Below are 22,166 nucleotides of genomic sequence, written 5' to 3' on the forward strand. Positions count from 1 at the left end.
TCGCATAATAACATAATTAACATGGACTATGTAGGAAATAATTCCAATAATCCGGGTTCGATATATCTGGGTTCAACTGTCAACATGCATGCCCTGAAAGATCGTGTCCATATAATGCACCGACCCATTCTTGCATCTCATTCTGACCCTATAAGGGATATGAGCGCCGAAACATCAATATGTTTTCTGTTCTTCAAGCTTTGGCTAGCGCACATTTCTAGCCAATCGCCAACTCACGAGGAGTGCTCAACATCAACATACTTTTCAGATAGATTCCTTTATGTATGCTGTATTCCTCAGTGCCTCTTGTCTTCAGCTTAATTTTGAAAACATAGAGCACCCACAGGCCCAGCTATTTTGTCAAAATGCGCGAAAGGATGTCGCAACCCGCGGGTGTGACGCGATTCACCATGACATTTGTGTTTCTCTTCGCGCAGGGTTGCGCGGTGGACACGCCAGCTCTCTAAAAACTCCGCCAGTTTAACCGCTGAGCCAGTGCCGGATGGGCGGCTTTGTTCGGCGGGGCAGTGAAACGAGCGTTTTTTATCTTTTTTTTTGGCCCCCGGTATGCCTCTCTCTAGGCTACGCACGGAAAGCAGCAGGCTACACTGCATTCGGACGCTCAGCACGGTGTTTGCCTCTTGCAGTCGGAACTGCAGAGGCTGATTTTCTTCCTAGTCATTTCAAGCCAGCACTTTGCACGCTTCGGTTAACGAACTGTTCCTGGTTTTGTTTCTCCAGTTGCGGCGCTCATTATGCACTCAAAAATCACTGTATGATGCCACTGAAAGGCAGCTCCGGACCGAAAAAGCGCTGGCTGTGGGACTGCGAGCATGCAGTCACATGCCGCCGGCTGCCCAGACGTTGGACACGTTTGCGAGAAGACTTAGCAGAATAATTACAGAGCGGTGGTCCACGAGTCAGCCATAGGGTGAAAACTGACTGGAGTCGTAGTGAAAAACAAGAATTGAAAAAAAAAAATGAAATGCAAAAGTTTTGACATGCAACAGAGTTACAAAACTGAATTGTTCAGCGTGGTGGGTGAAATGGGAGAAAAGATAGAGGGAAGGGGGGGGGGGGAACGGTAATAAATGAGTGGCGCGAGTGTCACTCCGGTTATTCCCCGTCGCTGTCCCCCTCTGCACAGAGAGCGCTAAACGTTTCGAAGATGACGCACTGCCAAGCATCAGACATTGCATGTCTGAGCGAATTATGCGATATTCATCAAGAAGAATAATTTCTCCGACGAATTTGTGTGTTTTGTCCGGCTAAATCTATGCACATCCAACGCTTTTTCTCTTCACCATAATCAAAACGCAGGTTCGCTTTTTGGCGTGTACAAGCGAGCAGCTGCAGTTTCAACTTTCGATATTTTAGACGCACTAAAGAACGTGGCAATTTATTGTTACGACATACTTTTGTCTCTCCACCTGTTAGGGATTATTATTGCAGTGATATTATTGTTACTAGTTTAAAAAGGCAGTTGGTGTTATTGTAGGGCCGTATTGCAGGACCGTATTGTTGGACCTGAATGAAAGAAAAAAGATCAGTGAGCGGCCCTGTCAAAAAGGTTCCCCTTTCGCCTGTTTCCTAATAAAATTATTGAAGTCGTACAGCCGCTACAGGGTTTTTAAGTTCATTATGAAAAATCCAGGCGCTAAGAAACAACGACACAGAAGGGACACAGCGTTTTTAAATGACACCTTTTGCAGAATTTTCTGGCGACTGTCTTTTGTTTCCAAGAAAATTCTCTAATGATGATGAAGAGACGTGACATAAGGCAACGCGTTACGTGATCCCCGTCGTTAACCGTTGTGCCAAGGACTGCGTGTCCACCGATGTACAGGCAGCGCAGTTAGGTTAAAGCGGTGTCCATTTTTCAGGGAGCCAGAGACAGCTCATGCGCGCTTGTGTGCGCCTGCATCGCTTTGAAGGCTGGCGCCGGCTTTGGCGGCCGCAGCAAACGGTTTCCAAACAGCTGTGACACGGCTATCAGGAGTGCCCCGAGCCGCGCAAACACTTTCTCCGCTGAGAGTGTCTGCTTCCTTTGCAGTGTTGCTTGACGCTTCGGCTGTGCGGTGCCTTCTAAGTCGACTCTGCTGCTTTCGTTGGCACAGCTATTGGAGATGGCTGGTGTGTACATAAAGAAGTCAACGGACAACGTGTTCGATACGTCCAAGGATGCCCTCCCTGTTAGGCTCCAACAGATCGCCGAAGATCAGCTTGGAGAGACTCCAGAGCGGAGAAAGGAATCCCTCGCGAAACTTTTGCAGCTTTTATCAGGTGAGGTAGAAATTCGACTGCCTAAAAATGAGTGAACGAGAGTGCACCCGTTTTACAGGCGGCTTTACAAAGTGCCAGAGGCAGGGTAATATTATATTTCGTTTTTTTTAACGTTATCTCACACAAGCAACTTAAGCTGTCACTAGAATAACTACTGGCGGGAAGCTTGGCCACTTAACCGGTTATTTGCTGCCATTGTTAAAATTCAGTGAGGTTTATATTCCGACTGAGATTTTAAGTAGAGAAATAATCATCCTTGGTCCACCGAGGGAAGACTGAAGTAAGTAGAACTCAATACGTTCATTCATCTCTTCTAAGTTCCGCAACGTTGCCGGACCCATTAATATATAGAGCTTTCTTGGAAAGACGCTGAACGTTATAGAACTAACCGTTTAAGACCGACTGGCTGAAGAGTTTTACCCTTTGTGGCGTCTGGCCACAAGCGACTCATGTCCAAGTAGCGACCTTTTTTTGAAGAAGCTAAACGCGAACTGTTTCACAACCTTCTCGCCGCAGATAAACTTGAATGCTAATAACTTTCTAGTCATCATACTGGTCTGCACGCAGTCTGTGTCTGTAAAAGCGGTCAGAAGGCCACATGGAGTGCTCAGGCGAGGAATCTTTCATAAAAAAAATTACAGATTGTAGGTTTAGGATGGAAGAGCGGATGTTTTACTGAGAACACACCTGGAAAATTTTAACCCGCTGTCTACTGCAGAGGAGGAGGATCTCAATTCCCGGAAGGATGCGCAATTTCTTCTGCGCTTTCTACACGTGCGGAAATACAACGTTGAAGCAGCCCTACGCACCGTAAAGAACAACTACAAGATCCGGAACACTAGCGGTCCGGCCTTTCGGGACTTTCTGCCCTCCAAAGTGTCTCCGGTCACGCGAAAACTCAGAATGGTATTGCAAGAAAAGGACGTACATGGACGCCGCATCTTCCTGTTCAAACCCGGTGGGTAATGTTTCCGAAGCAACCTGCCTTCATATTGCAGAGAATTGTTCGAGCATATATCCAGATCATTTTTATGTAGGTAGAAGGCTTAGTGGTTTCCACCTATTGATAGCTTTGGCAACACAGTGGCCACCTGATATAGTGCCAAAATCTTGGAAACCAAACAAAAGGTGAGATCTTGCCGTCTGATACTGCGACCTTCACGTTCGCTCGTACTTTTACGTAAAAGTAAAAGAACTTCTGGAGTAAACAGAAAGTTTAAGACAAGATACGCCTATCTTGTGACATGTGGAGCCAAAGTACATTTCGGGCATGGCGCAGATGTATACGTATACAGGTCCACTGGCGCACCTGGCGAGAAAGTCTTCATGCAACAGTGCTATCTAATATGTCATTTACTGGCTAATCAAACAGCACGCGAGTCTTTAGCTCTACGTGTCACCTGAGTTGCGGCAGCTACTCTGAAGCTAGTAAAAAATATTGCGCAGTAATTGCGGTGCGTAGTAAAAATACTCTTGCTGCGTAAATACCCGAGGGGTAATTATATGTAGTGTTGTGCTGGCCTCCAGAAGGTTTCCGAAAAGAACGTTCATTTCGCGTTCGAAAAGTATGGCGAGAACGCGTGCTAACAGACGCATCTTTTTTTGCATGCCATTTCTGGTGTCTCCGTTAAAAACTGGGTTGTGTTTAAGATTGCAGCTGTTTTAGTTATTACGCTCAGTGCTTGATGTAACATTCATTGAAAAATTGTTCTAATCTAAAGCGCACGCTTCATGCCTACTAAAGAGGGGTTTGTTATATTACTGGATCTGGTACAGCAAGTAATTATTTCATACGGCCGAAAAACAGGCCGTTGACCCCTTCAGGTGCGGAAGTATTCAGACACCTGAGGCGAAAGACTACCATTACAATCGGAGTCATTGCAACTGTGCACGAGAAGCTTATGCTGGCACCACGTCTAGAGAGCGGCCAGCTCTTTTTTTCGCAACCTCCAATTCGTAGTTATTTTTCAAATAAAACTTTATAAGCTGAGCCATGTACCCGAGCAGTTGGTCCAGCTCTGCACCAAGCGCTTAATAAATCCTAAAATCACGAATAATTTAACGAAGTTCCAGTAATAGAGCAAAATATCTCAATAAACCAGAAATATTTGACACCTATAAATTCACGCGTAGACTCCATTGGAAACAGTCGACTTTTCTCCGTTTCCTCAGGTTCTTGGAATCTCGATGAATCTTCATACGTCGATGTACACCGGGCCATTATGCTGTGCATGGAACACTTGGCTATGGATCCAACGACCCAAACGTTGGGCTTGGTTATCCTGTTTGGCTACGGAGGCTTCACACCCGACAAAGTGCGCGCCATTAATGTCGGCTTGATCAGGCGGGGCTTCGAATATTTACAGGTAAGTACATGCGTCGAGATCCCGCGAATAATTCAACATTTAGTAGATTGAAACAACTGAAGAGAGCATCCACCCTTTTTGATTGCCCTCAAAAATTACCTTGACACCGTTTTCCTCATTGTTATAGGGAGATAAATGCACAATAATGAAAGGAAAACCAATTCTTCCGTGCGTCCCAGCCCGGCATTCCACGATCTGGTGAGAGCGCTTCATACGATGGAATGGTCTCGCTGGCGACGCAGCAGATATTTACGATATCGCGTGCCAAGTCTATGGCCGCAAATGTCTGGTATTCTATTTGTTCATCAATCTTTTTTTCCAGTTCTGTTTTTTTGGTAGTCATTTTATCTTCGCCACACTGAGAAAGTATATCTTACTACAGACCCGCCGCGGTGCAACAGTGGTTATGGAGCTCTGCTACTGACTCAAAAGACGCGGGTTCTATCCCGGGCGTGGCGGTCAAGTATTGATTGAGGCGAAATTCTAGAGGCCCGTGTACTGTGCGATGTCAGTGCACGTTAAAGAACCCCAGGTGGTCTTTAAACCATATCACACTATAGGTCCTAGTCGACAAGACTGTACTGTATTTTGCAACCAATACAGTCGCCTCCAGCTGAGAAAGGTGTGCTAATTGGCGTTCTGACATAAGCGAAGTCAACAAGTTTGAGCGCCAGTAGTGAAACGAACCGCGGCAAGTGAAATATTCAGGGCGGCAGTTTGATGACCCAAAATGAGGTGAGGCGAAAGCCTTTAGTGCTGTGTTGCTCCTTGTGTCACTGATGTCAGGTTAAAATATTAAGCTTCGCTTCTAAGAGTGGAACGCGACAGGGTGTTGCAACGCTTCCAGGGAGTCAACAGAACGCCATCGCCCGTTCGGCTGTACGCCTTCGTCGTCGGTAAATGGTTTTTGAGCATAGGAATTGTATCTGTCTCGCAGATCTCGGTGGACACCTGAACCTCGCCGTAACGGGAAGTGAGGAAGATGGGAGTGAACGAAGACGCCATATTAGCTAGACACGCCCTTGTTCATTCCAAATCATCGAGCTGGCATAGCGGAGTGGTCAACGTGCTCGTCTCGCACTACTACTCGGTTTTATTTATTTATGTGGTCTGACTAGAAAGGTTATTAGGCTAATTGCTTAACTATTATTACTCAATTCATCATTAATTATCATGCAATTATCATAGAATGCTTTAAATCGCGTTCTGATATCTTTCGAATGCCATCGATTGAGTATCGATTAGGTAATGACTGGGATATGCCCATATGGGATATGCCGTAGTGGAGGTCTTCAGAATAATTTCGTCCACCTCGGGACCCGGATAGGCGGTTCCCATGCATTGACATTGCACAGCACACGAACGCCTTTTGCGCTGCGCCTCCATCGATACGTGGCCGCCGCGGTGGGGTTCAAACGCGTGTTATCTGATATTTGTTTTTCCCTGGCAGTCACACATGCCTCGTCTTTATCGAAGGCATGGCCAGTGTCTTTAAGGTGTTCCGCTGAAGCATTTGAGGAACCTGTGCCTTGGGAGGCGTCGTTTTGGTATGGCTTGAATTGCCTTTTGCGCGGCCCCATTTCTCAGCATACAACTTTCACGGCGTACATAGATGAATCACAATTCTTCATCAGATGAATAAGGCAGCGCTAAAATGACGCAACCAAAACGAATAATCGCTGAGAAGCTTTACGAACACATTTACATAATTATATACAATCAATCCCCTAATATCGGGGTCTAAGGGAATTGCAAGATAATTTCAGCTATGGATAATTCGGCATAAAAACATCACGATAGATAAGCTTAATTGTAACCTAGTGGCATGAATACATTCTACGCACGCTAGTGGCAAGCTTTTATAAGGATGTGCAGCCGCGGGTGCACTGGCAGCTGGGCGCTCGCTAGGATAAAGCCTGTTTCGTATTGAAGCTGCAGTGAACGGCTCTTTGGAACTGGCCAAAGCCTATATTATATAGTCACGAATATTACGTGCCACACAATCGGGGACAGAAGAACTGCTCCAGGCTGCCGAGAGGTCGCAAGCAAGATGGCGATGTTCCTCTACTTCCTCCATTTCTGAGCTCTATCATTTCTCCCTCCTCTGCAGCATCGCCTTGATGCGGCCAGCTTTCGCAGTAGGAAAAAGATGTTAGAAGCGCAATGTTAAACACAGTTATCACGACACAGAACCGGCAGGACTCATGTACAAGTCCAATCAGCAGGACGGCCGTCGTAAGGCTTCTTACGAACGACGTGCACAACATCCGGACGTGGTGGTCTGCGCGATGAGCGGGCTGGGGTTGCCGGTGAAACTTTGTATGTCACGTCGATAATGCGGCTGAGAACACGGTAAGGACCGAAGTATCGCGCAGTAATTTTTCAGACAGCCCACAGTGAAGAATGGTGTCCAAACCCACACATGGTAGCCTGGCTCGAACGTATCAATTCGCCGTCTGAGATTATAGTGGTCAGCGTCGACGTGCTCCTAATGGCATTTTCGTTGCTTGGCCAGTTGACGTGCTTCTTCTGCCCGCTGAATGAAAGCGGCGACGTCAAGATTAGGCCCTTGGTAACACTGATGGTCGACAGGCAACATGGCATCAAAAGAAGTAATAACTCGACTACCGAAGACAAGCTGGAAGGGTGTGAGCCGCGTTGGCTCTTGCAGGTCCTTATTGTACGCGAATGATTCGTATGGGAGAATTTGGTCGCACGTTTTATGCTCCACATCCACATACATCAAGAGAATGTAAGCAAAGGTTCTGTTAAGGCGTTCCACCAAGTCAGTTGTCTGTGGGTGGTACGCCGTATTTTGCCTATGGCTGGTTTGGGTTAGATCTAAGACTGCCTTAGTCAAGCGGGCCGTGAAAGCAGCTCCGCGGTCAGGAATTATAACCGTAGGGGCACCATGACACAGCACGATGTTGCGTAAAAAAAAACTTGGCTACTTCGAAAGCAGCTCCGTTCGCAAGCGCCGTTGTCTCAGCGTACCCCGTCGATAATCTGTCGCGACAGCAATCCAACGTTTTCCAGTGGGTGACTGCGGGAATGGGCCGAGTAAGTACATTTCTACTTGTTGGAAAGGCGTTTTCGGAGATGCTATGGGGTGAAGAAATCCAGTGGATTTGAAGGGTGGCGACTTACGGCCCAGTTACGACAGGTTTTGACGCATGAGCGCACTAATGAAAGTAATCTATGAAAGTAGTACCTCTACCCAATCCTTGCTAAGGTACGACTGACTCCCATGTGGCCGGCAGATGGTTCGTCGTGGCAAGCGCTCAAGATATCGGGTCGCAGCTGTGACGGCACTACGAGTAGAATTTTTACAGTGTTGCTCTCAAGGTTGCGCTTGAAGAGAACGCCGTTTTGCAGAGGGAATGAATGCAGCCCACGAAGGAATACACGAAGAACACGGGGACTATCGCAGCCTTCTAGGTACGCGAAGAGCGGCGTACCTCTGCGTCCGCCCTTTGAAGCTGCGCCATATCGTTTGCGCTAAAATCACCAAAAAATGTAAAGTCTTCATTGATTTCCGGGGAAGCCAGGTCCACTGGCGCGCCTGATAAGCAATCCGCACAAAGCACCGAGAGAAGAGTCTTCTCCTCAGGCGCCAAGTCCGGATTGATTCTGACGGGCGGAAGTGCACGGAATGGTGGAGCCCGGTCTTGAGGGGCTGTCTGTAGGGCACACACTTGAGGCAACATAGCGAGTCAAGAAAGAAGGCGACAGCGGTGCCGTTGCCGAGATGCTGCAACTCGTTGACAAAATTTGCAAGGAGCCCATTACCACAGCCGTCTTGTAGTTGGACGAGCCCTCGAGCGAGGGCTACTCCATTCTCGAGCAGCAGAGGTACGTTGGTAGCAGTACTACAATCGTAGTCGTGGAAAAAAAATCATTCCTCACGAGAACAAGCACACTGGACCGGGGTGGCACCATTACGCCATCGTCAACAAGTCGCAGAGGATCATCATCATTAGCCCGAATATGCCCCCTGGTGGACAAATGCGTCTCCCAAGAATCTCTAATTAACCTGGTCCTTTCCCAGTTCCGGGCACCGTATCTCTGGAAACTTAATTTCATCTGTCCACCTAACTTTAGGCCGCCCCCTGCTGCGTTTTCCTTTTCTTGGAATCCACTCCGTTACCCTTAAGGACCAGCAGTTATCTTGGCTTCGTTTTTCAAGCCCTGCCCAAGCCCATTTCTTGCTCTTGATTTCGACTAGGATGTCATTAACCCGCGTTTGTTTCTTCACCCACTCAGTTCGCTTCTGATTTCTTAACGTGCACCTATCACTTTTCTTTCTATAGTTCGCTGTGTTGTGCTTAAGCTGAACCCTCTTTGTTAGACTCCACGTTTGTGCCCCACAGGTGAGTGCCGGTAAGATACAGCTCTTGTAAACTTTTTTCTTCAGGGATATTGACAAACTGCCATTCATGATCTCAGAGAACGTGCCATATGCGCTGCACCCCATTCTTATTCTCCTAATTACTTGCCTCTCATGGTCGCCATCAGTGGTCACAACCTGCCCTAAGTCGGCATATTCTCTTACTACTGCCAGCACCGCGACATCAACTGCGAACTGCTGTTCTCTTGCTAGACTGTTGAATATCACTTTGGTTTTCTGCACCTTGATTTTTAGCCCCTAATTCTGCTTGCCTAATTCAATGATGATGCTTTGCAGCTCATGTCCTAAGGGACTTAGCAAGGCAATGTCACAAGCGAATCGCAAATTACTTAGGTAATCTTCATTAACTCTTATCCTCAACTGTTCCCGTTTCAGGCCCCGGAATACCTCCTGTAAGCAGGCGGTGAATACCATTGTCAAGATCGCGTCTCCCTGCCGGAGTCCTTTCCTTCTTCGAATTTTATTGCTGAGTTTATGCTGAAGTATGGTATCTGAGCAGTCGTTATAAATACCTTGCAATATTTTCACATAACACTCTTCTGCACCCTGATTCCGCAATGCATACATGGTAGCTGAGGATTTCACTGAGTAAAATGCTTTCTCGTAATTAATGAAGACTATATATAGAGGTTGCTTATATTCTGCGCATTTCTCTGTCACCCGATTGATACTGTGAATATGGCATATATTAGAGTATCCTTTACGAAAGCCTTCCTGAACATTTGGGTGTGTGAGGTCTAAGGTTGTCCTGACGCTATTAGAGATTACCTTAGCAAATGCCTTGTAGGCAACGATCGCTCTGTAGTTCTTCAAGTACTTGACTTCTCCTTTCTTATGAATTAGGATAATGTTAGAGTTCTTCCAAACTACTAGTACGCTAGAGGTGGCAAAGCATTGCGTATACACGATGGCTATTTTTTCTCGCACAATCTCCTCCGTCTTTCAACAAGTGTGCTGTTACATGATCGTCATCAGCTGTTTTCGTCCTTTGCAATGCTCCTAAGGCTTTCTTTACTTCTTCCTTCGTTACCCTTAAGGACCAGCGGTTATCTTGCTTTTGCCTTACATGCCCTGCCCAGGCCTATTTCTTCCTCTTGATTTCGACTGGGATGTCATTACCACGTGTGATCCGGGGCCCACACTGCTCGCTTCGTGGCTTTCAAAGCTACACAAATCATTTATCCTTCCGTAGCTCGCTGCATTGTCCATAACTTAAGGTGACCCCTCTTTGTTAGCCTCCACGCTTCTGCCGCATAGGTGAGCACCGGTAACATACAGCTGCTCTATACTTTTCTCTTGAGGGATATTAGTGACCTGCATTCATCACCTCAAAAAACCTGCCATATGCGCCCACCTCGCGGTTCCATTGCGAGGCTGTTGAGCACTACTACGGTTTTCTGAATGTTAATTTTTACACCCACCGTTCTGCGCTGCCTAACTCATTGCCCCTGTTTTCCAGCTCATCTCCTGGGTGACTTAGCAGAGGAATGTCATCAGCGAATCGCAAATTTTTTACATATTCTCCATTAACACTTATCCCAAAATGTTCCAAATCCAGGCGTCGGAACACGTCTTTGTAGTAGACAGTCAATAGCATTGGTGAGATGGTGGGTTCTTCCCTGCCACCCTTTCTTACTGTAATTTTTTTGCTGTCTTTATTACTGACTTCAGTTGTTAGAGATATCTTCCAGCATTTTCCCATAAAACTCTTCCACGCCCTGATTCCGCAATGCCTGTATGACAGCTGACGTTTCCACGGAGTCTAATGCTTTCGCGTAACGAATGAAAGCTATACATAGGAGTTCGTGATATTCTGCACATTTCTCAGTAATCTGATTGACATTGTGAATATGGACTATTGTCGAGTATCCTTTACGAAACCCTGCGTGATCATTTGGTTGATTGGAATCTCAGAATGCCGTAATTATATTTGCGATTACTTCCCGTCGCCTGCAAGGTGACGGGAAGTAACTGAAGAGTCTAAAGTTTTTCAAGCCGTTGCCGTCACTTTTCTTACTAAAATATAGTTAGCTTTCTTCGTATTTTTGTTTTTGTTTATTTCTGTCCTACATTGCGCAAATCAAGGAAAAGCAAGCAAAAGGTAGTTTCGCACCTGACAATGGCCTGCTCTTCCTATACAATGAAACCTACCTGAACACTAAAACACACTATCGCACTGATTAGGACTAATACATTGTAGGTAGTATAGGAAGCATAGGTATGCTCGAGGTCATAGGGCATTGAGTCTACAGTCTGGCTAGTTTTTGTCGCTCAACCTACCTTCCATTCTTCAGGAGATCGGCGGTTATCTAATCTTCACCAGCTGCTTGCACCTTTGCATTGTTCCTACGGCTTTCTTTACTTCCTCTTTACTGGCCGGATGTCCCGTTGCTCTGCGCTCCTGCAACTCTCATTAATGTTCTGATTACGTTGGTGACTGCATAGATTTGTCTATAATTATTCGGCTACATTAACTATCTTCTGTGTATTTCTAATGACATTGCCTTCTTTATCTCTTAGCCCATGCATCTGGTGTTAACCTATGCCTAGTTTTCTCTTCACTGCTTTTAGGCTACCTCCGTTCTTGAGAGCATGCTTTCTCTATATTAAGCTGCGTTATGTCGGCTACCTTGGTCTTATTTATTAACTTTCATAGCTGTACCAGTTCTGTTCTGTCCATTGGGTTAGTCGTTTCAAACTCTGGCGTTTCTATATCCCACTTTTTTTCTCCTGAGATAGCTTGCCGGTATCCTGTCCAACGATCCTACCGCCTACTTCTATTGTTAACTCCGTAGTGATAACCATGACATCATTGTAGATTGCTTGACCTTTATTATCGCCGTCGTATGATAGAGCGGAATATCTGTTGTGCAGCAACATTCTGTATTCCTCTACTTTCCTTCTTACCGCTAACTCGTTAATGGGCTTTCGCTTCATTGATTTCTTCTATTCTGTCTTCAAGTCTATGATAATTCTAGACCTCACTATTCTGTAATCGCTACAACGCACCTTTCCGAGCACCACCACATCCTCTACGATGCCAGGGTGAGCGCATAGTGTAAAATATATTTCATTTTTATTCGATCATATCGGCTCTTCCTCATCCACCGCCTGTTATTTTTTTTCAGGAAGAAGTCATTGATGATTAGTAAGTTACTTCTATCAGTGAAGTCTACTAATAACTTTTCCATGCTATTCCTGGAGGCTATGTCATAGTAGCCTACCGCATAGTTTCTGGCCAGCTTCTTGCTTACATTTGCACTGAAGTCACCCATTAGTACAGTGTACTGTGATTTTAAGACGAAAGCCTTTAATGACTCATCCGGTCGTGACCAAGGAATGTTAGCAAATGTGTCCACATTTCGGCGTCAGTACTTAAAACAAAACTGTCGAGTCAGGGAATTGAACCACGGCATTTGAAATTTGAAGTGGAGACGGTACTAATCCGCCACGAAGGCTTTTTTCTTCAACATCGTATTTATTACGATGTAATGTTCTATGTACATGAACTATATACAAGCCATTATGAAAACAGTGTTAAACAATAGATATTGAAAAGACCATGCACAAGAAAAGGGGCAATGCAGAGCACATTACTAATAGTGAGTGCCACTCCGGTTCGTAATCAGTCTGGGCATACACGTCTCTTAGATGAACAACCATTCGACTGAAGTGATCCTTTGTAGACACAGCAGATTCACAGTGTCAGTCCATCATGCGGGTTTTCCAGAGGCTGTGCAGTCCAATCAGAAAGAACATGTCAAGAGGTTCAGCAACAAATGGCAGCGCAGTGAGATAGCGAACAGAATGTGGAGTCAGATGAATTCTTTTTTTAAATGTGCGTTGAAGGATATACCAGAAGAGTACTGAATCTTTGCAAATGATGAAACAATGCTCAAATGTTTCTGGTTCATCACAAAGGCGGCAATTAACGGTAGACACACAAATACCCTTTTTCTCTAACCATGTTCTAACGGGCAACGTACCGGTGTGTAACTTAAAGAAAAAGGTCTTTGTACACGGCGAGACTGGCATCTTACGTACTCTTTTGAGTACGTCATGCCCAGGTAAACCAAAATACATAGAGCGGGACATGGGCGGAGGGAAGAGCATACTAATCAAATCCTTGTACAACTTTTTCTTCCGCACTAAAAAAAAGGAACTCAGGAGAAAAACGAATAAGTAGGAAACGGACAGCCAAATACACCTCTTGCATTATGCTCCACACACACGGACGGTCACAAACATTGTAAGACACAATGAGGTTGGGTAAAACATGAACTAAATTTGTTTACAGGAATGAACGTACCATTGGGTGTGTAGTGTCAGGGAAAAACATGAAACTTGACACTATCTGTTGGACATACAGGTGAACTAGACCAAGGCCACCAGCGCTTACACCGAAAGATGTTATCACGCCTCATGGATTCAAAAGACGAATCCCACACAAAAGTAGCGAAAACCCTGTGAAAACGCTGGATAGGAAGTCTTGCGCAATGAATAATTTGCAGTACATTATATATTTTAGTGGCGAGAAACACATTAGAGGCGGTCGCCCTGCCAAAAATTGAGAGGCCATGGAGGAGAAACGTTTGAGCATAGCGCTGAAGAGTTGACACGCGGTCTTTCCAATAATGTGCGCTATGCTTATAGGCACTCAAAGGGACGCCAAGGTACTTTGGTGGCCTGCATGTCCATGTTATACCAGCATATTCCGCAGGTGTCGAACCCCAGCTACCAAACCAAAGACTGCAAGTCTTAGAGCGATTACTCCGACTTCCTGACACCGAACCAAAGTCCTCCGTTAAACGAATAACCTCATCGATGCTTGGCTTATCAGTACAAAAAAAAAACGCAAGGTCATCTGCATAAGCCCATACCTTCAGTTCGTGGCCCATTATTCGGACACCATTGACACCTCTACTGTTTATAACACTTATGCAAAGTGGCTCCAAGTATAATGCGAACAGGAGCGGAGGCAGTGGGCACCCTTGTTTCACCGAAGACTGAAATGGGACTGGTTGCGAGAGACCGCCATTAACAATCAAGCGCGCGGTACAGGATTTGTAACAAAGGCGTATGCCAGTAGAAAGTATTGAACCGAGATTGACGTGATTTAAAAGTGGAAAACGAAATGAATGGCACACTCGATCAAATGCCTTTGCCGGGTAAACTTGCAGCATTGCTACTTGTTCTTGAGCGTCACTGCAATACTGCAACGCCGTACGCGCTACATGTACGTTAGATTGTATTGATCGTCCCCGCAAGCCACACGTTTGATGAGGCCGAATCAAAGTAGACATTGCAAGCTGGAGCCGATTTGACAGCACTTTAGCAAAAATCTTATAATCTACATTAGAAAGCGTGATTGGTCTGTAGCCATCAACAAATCGAAGTTTTTCCTTGTCCTCGGTTTTTGGTACAAAGAAAATATTACTTTTCTAAATGACTGAGGCAGAAATTCAACATCAATACTTGTCTCAAAAATTTGGAGCAGCACAGGGGCTAGAACGGATTTAAATGCCTTATAAAATTCTCCTGAGATGCCGTCAGGCTCCGGGGTTTGCGAAAGCGGCAATTGATCAATTGCATCTTGCAATTCACCCAAGCTTAAAGAGCCACTTATTGCCTTGCACTCATCCTCATTGAGTGGGTTAATCATGGGCACCAATCGCGCTATATGATCATCATCAGCAGTGCTAGACGTGGCAGCAAACAGAGAGCTATAGTGGTTTTCAAACTCGGTAACTCTTACATCTGTACTTGTGACCACGGCACCACCACAGTAGAGGTCAGAAATTCGCTTGGCAGCCACGTGACGACGCTCATCTAGCAAGGCCTGTCTAGTAGGCTCCTCAGAGTGCAGAGCATGGGTGCTGCGGGATCGTACACGGGCCGCACGATAGCGTTCTGCATAAAACTTCTGAAGGTTGAACGTAACAGAACCAATTTCCTCTGTGTACAAGCCAGGAGCCTCACATTCAAGCGCATGCAGATTATAAAGACTCTGAAGTAACCGTTTCTCCTCACCATGCTTAAAATAAGACTTCACAGAGCCGATCTCAATAGGTATGCTATGAACTTCTAGCTTAAATATCTCCCAAGCTGCAAATAATGGGACATCCATGACCAAGCAAGATTCCAAAGCTGTCATCACTCGCTGCTGAAAATGCTTATCATTTAGAAGCTCGGAATTAAGCTTCCACAGTTCTCACTGCGGCTGAAATTTGGGATTGGCGCATTCTCCAATCCGCGCAATGACCATAGCATGATCTGAGAAAGAAACAGACTTGACATCACATGAAATGTGCCGCTTAAGGAGATCTACGGAAAGGTAAATGCGATCAAAGCGTGAATGTGAGGCTGCTCTGATGTATGTGAAGGTGGATGACAATCCGGCATCAATTAAACCTGCGTTTTCGGTAATAGACAATAATATACCAGAGCTCTTATGCTCGTTTTGGTTAGGACCTGTGCGATCGCGTGGGTCGCACACACAGTTGAAGTCACCCATGAAAACGACATAACGATCACATCCTAGGAGAGTTGCAATGACATGCAAAAAAACTGCTCGTTGCACCGGATTATATGAAGCATACACATTCATAACCCTCCACGACTCGCCATGCAGTCGAAAGTCACAACATATCAGACGCCCTTCTATGTCAACCTGGTACTTAAAGTCAGAAATAGGTAGACTCTTCTTTCAGAAAAGAAAGCAACCTGCCGAAAGACCCACTGAGTGCGACGCACAGACGTTGTAATCTGTTAGGAAAGGTCGCAGGGCTATCTCTGTATCCACTTCACTTTCTATCTCAGTTTCTTGAATAGCGACAATGTCAAGCCGAATGCCCCAAAGCAATCGGCCTAACTGTACCTGTTTCTGCCTTGAACGGAGTCTACATATGTTGAGTGTTGCGACAGTCAACTGCTGCTTAGACGCCATGGTGGCTAACTTGAGCTTCAATCAGGCATCCACGATGCCTGGGGGCATCACACCGGAAGGTGAGACCTCCCTAGAGTTGACGCCCTTTCTCCTTGATCTGGCGCGCCGAGGAGGTTTCTTATTCTTTGACTATCGACGGCGGGACTTGTGCTTGGCGGGGACACTGTCCTCCTCAGAGGAGGCAGAACTCGGAGACACACGACGCTTCGAGGCCACACTTAAAAGTTGCTCATCGGCATCACAGTTGCCGTCGGGGAGTGCAGTGCCAGGTTGGCACTCTGTTACCTGTGGGGCACATTTGGCAGGAGCCTCAGAAGATGTAGCAGTGCAGGCGCTCGGCACCGGAGCCACACCGCCGTCCTTGTCTTCCTCTGGCCCACGCACAGCACAGGCACGTGCGCCAGGAGTGCCATCACTGACACTGCATATAGCTGGAGCCTGCTCCGCCAGGCATTGACGCTCATCATCTGCAGACAGCTGCTCCATCTGTGAAGGCTGGGTAGGCTCATGCTGCACAGCAGGAACGGGGCCAGACAGCGGGTCAGTAGTCGCTCAGTCAATGGGCGCAACGGCTGGCGTGCCACCAGCAGCATCCAAAACTTCTGTTGCGTCCATCAGCTGCTCCTGCAATGCGTCGTCCATGGCAAGGGTGCGACCGCGTAGCTTATCATCATACGACAATACGCACTCCTCTGTAGTATGGCCGAAACGCCGACAATCATCACACCGAGGAGTGCGGCAATGACAGCGTATATGGCCAACCTTGTGGCAGCGGAGACACAGTGGTGGCCTTCCTGGCACTAAAACCAGACATTGTACACCGCAAATTGTTAAAATGTGTGGCACGTCGGTGACAGTGACGCCATCAGCAAGAGTCAAGGCAACGTCTCGATTCAAGGTGCGCACACCCTTTATTTCTGGAACCCTCCAGTGCTCCACTGTGATGGACGTAATCTTTCCGCAACCACGAAGGGAGTCCCAAATGTAAAAATCTTCAAGATGTTCTGGGAGCCAAAGTATCTTGAGCTTTACTGTCTTCGGTTCCGGGTCAATCACTAGACAATGGCGGTTTTTCGCTTGTAACTCCTGAGTGCTCACGAGCTTAGCTTTCCCTAACGCTGTCTTGCATGTTATCATCCATACGTGAGACATCTGAAACTGTCCGATTGAGCTGATGTCGCAGAGGTCAACGACACCCCGTAAGGCATCTCTAAAGTCCTGGGCACGATAGGGACGGCTAACAAGGTCCGCATGCAGAAATACGGAGTTAAAAACCAGCTTACCATCAGGCAGAAGGGGAAGAACAGTATGGTAAGTATTACTGGCAGCAGAAGCCGCAACAGTACCTCGGCCTAGGACCGATTTATCCATTTCTGCGGAGAGCATCAAAAACGCGACCGTTCGGTCCCCGTGTAAAGGGGACCTGAGTATATTGCAAGATCAAAATTTTATAAAGCCGTGCTCAAACATTGCTTTATTTATTATCAGTATCATCTTTAAAATGTTTAGTTTGCTTTCCTTAATGCAGGTATTTACGGGGACAATCAGCTTTCTGCTTTGTCAGCGCATGTTTTTTTTTTAAATTTTACTGGTGCAAACGGATTTTTAAACTAATAATCGTTCCTTTTAAAAGCTAGAGTATACAAAGGAGGCATCTATGACGCAAGATAAAGAAAAAATACCTTGCAAACGTTGGCATGCAACTAAGGGATTAAAACTGAAGACTTGAGTGCTCTTAATCTGCAACCAACAGCTTGCGACGCTGCAGTCTGCGACGTTTCAAATATTTTTCAGTTACAGCTGGCTGTAGTTCGTATGCAAAAAAAAAATGAAAGGCGCAGAAATTTCCTCACTTTCGGCGGAAGCCTCAGCCCTGGGTTTCACAAATAAGCAGCAGCTAGGAAAAACATTGCGAGAGACAAGCGCTCTAGTAGCAGATTAAGGCTACTGCGACCACCTAGCATTTATTACATCCTGGCATTGGAATTTACAAAAACATTGCAGCACAAGTTTATATGGATGGTCTTAGTTGTGGCGCGCTGCAGACCAAGTAGTAATGAAAATAATCATAGAATTAGACACGAAAAAGTGTAGAACTACGTGTTGTTATTAACGTTTAAAATCAACACACCTTACCCTTTCTAAAGTATTTCAAGCTGCGTATGCATCTGCGTTGTTACTTTCAAAATACAGGTGGAATTTTGTGCTTTTGTTCACCATAAGACGACAGAAAAAAGAGTTGATATTTATATTCTTTATGCAAGTTTTTCTTACTTTTGTATCCCTATGTACCAGGAATTGTAAGTGTTTTTGTCGTACAACCCTTTGCAACTCCGCATACAATTAAACAGCCTTGAAGTTGCTTGAAAAAAAAAAGCCTGTCGTCATTAAGCGAAAGATAGCTTTGAGGCACAAGCGATTGTTCGATGGGGAACAAAAATAACCACCTTGTGTATACTAAAACTTCAGCGTCTATATGGAATCCTCTGCGTCACAAGCTTTTGAATAATTTAAGAAAGGCGACCAGGAGACAACACGAAAATGCTTTCTCCAGTACCATGCAAGTTATCAAGATTCTTCCCTATCGCGTCCAAGAAAAAGAACCACAAATGCAGATAATGACGAAGTGGGCCATTCAAGAAAGGCGCAACTGGGTTTGTGCACCAAGTTTATTTGTCACACAACAGTGCCTATATTGGCCAATGTGGATTGGTCTTTCAAAGAGAGAGCAAAAGAGCTGATGTTCCTCTTGCAAACAAGGTAACTGGAGACAAACACGAACAACACAAAGAGAAGTGGAAGGGACGCGGACAGACTGACAACTTAATTGATTGATATGAAAGATGGTAACGGAAGAATTTTACAGTCTTCTGGTGAGTATTCCCACGTTGAAAAGCATTGTTGTGCGGCAAAAAAAAAATTGGAGAAGTTGCGCCTTCCGCTTCTAGACAAGAATAAATTTTTTTACAGGCAAAGTGACGCCGTACCTGAGAGTTGTTCGAAGCCTATATTATAAAGAAAAAAACGACACCTGTGTCCTAGGGATCATTCCGTTGAGCTTTCAGATTTTGAAGCGCAATTTTTGGGTGCGAAGATGTGACCGCAACTATTTGGCAGCGATGACCACGTTGTTCTTTTTAGCGCATACATATCATCGAATAAAATTCAGTTGTGAGTGCACGCGTTCTCGGCACTTTTGTTTCGGTTGTGCTTGTTTTATGGCGCAGTAACGTCATTTTCAAGAGGCGCATCCGTCGAGTAGCCCAGCTTAACGCTCTACTAGAGCAGAGGTTGCAAAAATAATGCTGGATGCTATTCAACAAAAAAAAATGTGGCAGGGAAATCATTCATGCCTGCAATATCTCAAAGGCCAGTGACAGAGAGGTTGGCATGCTCTCAGTTTAGTTATCATAGGAGTTCCTAACGTTTCTCGAAGATTTTGTGAATACAGGAATGTTCTCGTTCTTGCTGCTGCTTTCTAATTGTTCTATTGCCGTCGTATTTATCCTTTTATCCTTGACACTGCTTTTGCTATGAACCTTTTACTTTGGATTACCTATGGTCCTGGTTTTGTAATGTCGTCCACTGTTTTGTTGCGCGCCGTCGTCTGCTTCTCTGTCTGATATTGCCAGATAAAATTCGCGAGAACCGCCAAGTAGGAGCGCGACGACGGACTAGAAAAGGCGTTATAGGTGCCGCCTCTCGAGCTTCCCGCACATGCGCAAACTTTCGCCATCTGGCCATGCTTCCGCTCACAGAAGCACGGATAGCGCGTTGCCGTGTTTCCTTTATGCTTGACACATGCTACACGTCAAATATGGCGGTGTTATCCACCTTACTCCTTAATCCGATGGAGCACTGTTCGTTCGCAATATTCATCGGAAATAGAGTTAAATTTCTCTTACGTACACCGTCCTATCCCACCAATTCGAATTTTGAAATATCATTGGTGATGCGGTTCGGCTGCGGCGCGAATTACGCTGCTGACGAAATGAAATCAGAGCAGCAGAAGCTCTGGCCGTAGTAGAAAGGGCTACTCTAGGCGCTCCTACCCCGAAGAAAGAGACAACCAGCGCGCAGGCCTATTCAAGTTATCGTGCAACAAGGCAGGTCGGGGGTGTGCGCTGAATCTATACGCCGCTCTGCTACACAAGTTCCTCATTAGCGACCAGCTAGTGTGCCGCCGAGCCCACTCATAGCTTTGTCGTGGGGTGTCTCGGTGATTTTAATTATGAAATGCTTTTAGCTCCCGTTGTCGACAGTGTGGTGACGTCACGCCGAGACCGAGAGCGAACATCCGGGCACGAAATTCCACTCACCCGGGCACTGAATTTCACTCATCCGGGCACTGAATTCCACTCATCCGGGGACTGAATTCCACTCATCCGGGCACTGAAACGAGAGCATCCGGGCACCGGACGAGATTTAACGGTACTCTCTAAGAGAGAGTGCCGTCTTCCGCGCCGTTCCCGAGGATGGCGCCGCGGTCCCACACTCACGCATGTAAAAGACCGGCCGCTGGGCCTTCTGCTCATGAAGTTTCCCCCTTTGGTAGGCATATGTATACACGCCAACGGAGTATTCGAACGCGCTGCATGTACAATCGCCCAATTTTTTAACCTGAACGCGCGAGCATCGACCGGCCAGTCGATAAGCGCCGTATAACGGAGCACAGCGGCGAAGTGTGCGAGAATACGCGCGTGCGCGCAATGCACAGTCCAATGCAGCTTCCCTCTGCCAGGCTGTTCCGGCAACCGGACCCCACCCCACCTGCTTTTTTGTCCGTTACCGTCTTTCCTTATGTTTTCTCCACGCCACTGACAAAGGATTAGAAAAGGCAACGTGGTACCGCCTTCTTTTCTGTAGGAGAGGGAAGTGTGAATTGATAAGTGAAATAATCCGATCAGATGTCATTGCTATCGCGCTTCACAGTATATAAGGCCTTGCATCCGCTTTCTGGAGTGTTTGCTTCACGCAGCATCAACAATGCCTCCTCGGGTGCCAGAGGAAAAGAGAGTAGCTGCAGTACGCATGTCTTTGAGCGGCACATCCCAAAGACAGATCGCGATGGCTTTGGATTTACATGTAGCGACAGTGAACATGATAATTTGCGCGTTTAGAGACGAAGGGCGCATAGGTGATGCAGCAAGGAACTGCGTTCGGAAGACGACAGCAGAAGAGGATGCCGCCTTGGTTCTCGTCGCCGAGACTAATCCCTTCATGACGGCTGGCCAGGTTAGAGATGCGGTTGGCCTCGATGTCAGCGAAGAATTGGTGAGAAAACGGCTTTTGGAAGAAGGCCTGAAGAATCGAAGTGCTGCCCAAAAGCCGCTTCTTTCCGACACAGCGAAAGCAAAAAGACTGGATTTTGCACAGGCCCATCTGCACTGGACAGCAGATGACTGGCACAATGTCGTCTTTACCGACGAGTCCACATTCTGCACGCAGTGGGACCAAAAACGCAAAGTATACAGACCAGACCTAACGAGGTTCGTTTCTTCCTATTATGAATATTTAGTTAGTTTGTGCCTGTTTCTATTTTCACAAATTTATTCCTGTGAGCCTTTTCTTGTTATTGTTAATTTAAGATACGTTTGTGGTGTAAATTGCCGCAATTTTAAATTGACTTATTGTTCTCCTCTCTTGTAGGTATGACCCCCGATACGTCCACCAAGTAAGAGCCAGTGGACGCAAAAGCATAAACGTTTGGGGGATTGTAACCAAAGAGGGCCTTGGACCACTACACAGAATACAGGGCCGATTTTGTACCGCCTCCTACATTAATATCGTCGAACAGGTGCTCCTGCCTCATGTGCTCGACGGTCCTTTCAATGACGGCTGCTTCATCCTACAGCAGGACTTGTCCCCCGTGCACACGTCTCGCGCTGCCAAAGGCCGCCTGGAAGAACTCGGAATCATGACCATTGACTGGCCGCCACAAGGAGCGGACATGAATGTAATTGAAAACGTGTGGGGCCTAATGAAAAAGAACTTATCAAAAATGGGGCTTCACAACGTGAGCTGCGATGAACTATGGTGCAAAGTTGAAGCCGAATGGGAGCTGTTGAAAATCGACCACAACCTCGTACCAGCGCTGTACGACTCTCTTCCGCGACGCATCGCAACGGTTGTTCAGTCTGGAGGAGCCTTCTCCAAATACTGA

The 22,166-nt window shown here is 46.3% G+C and overlaps 1 pseudogene; it reads left to right on the top strand.

Annotated features, from left to right (window-relative positions):
* The first annotated feature begins 833 nt into the window (after nt 1-833).
* LOC149327119 (uncharacterized) lies at nt 834-22,166 on the top strand (annotated as a pseudogene).

The sequence above is a fragment of the Amblyomma mixtum genome, chromosome 10 (assembly GCF_055824585.1).
Source record: "Amblyomma mixtum isolate Tamu chromosome 10, ASM5582458v1, whole genome shotgun sequence".
Taxonomy (NCBI): Eukaryota; Metazoa; Arthropoda; class Arachnida; order Ixodida; family Ixodidae; genus Amblyomma; species Amblyomma mixtum.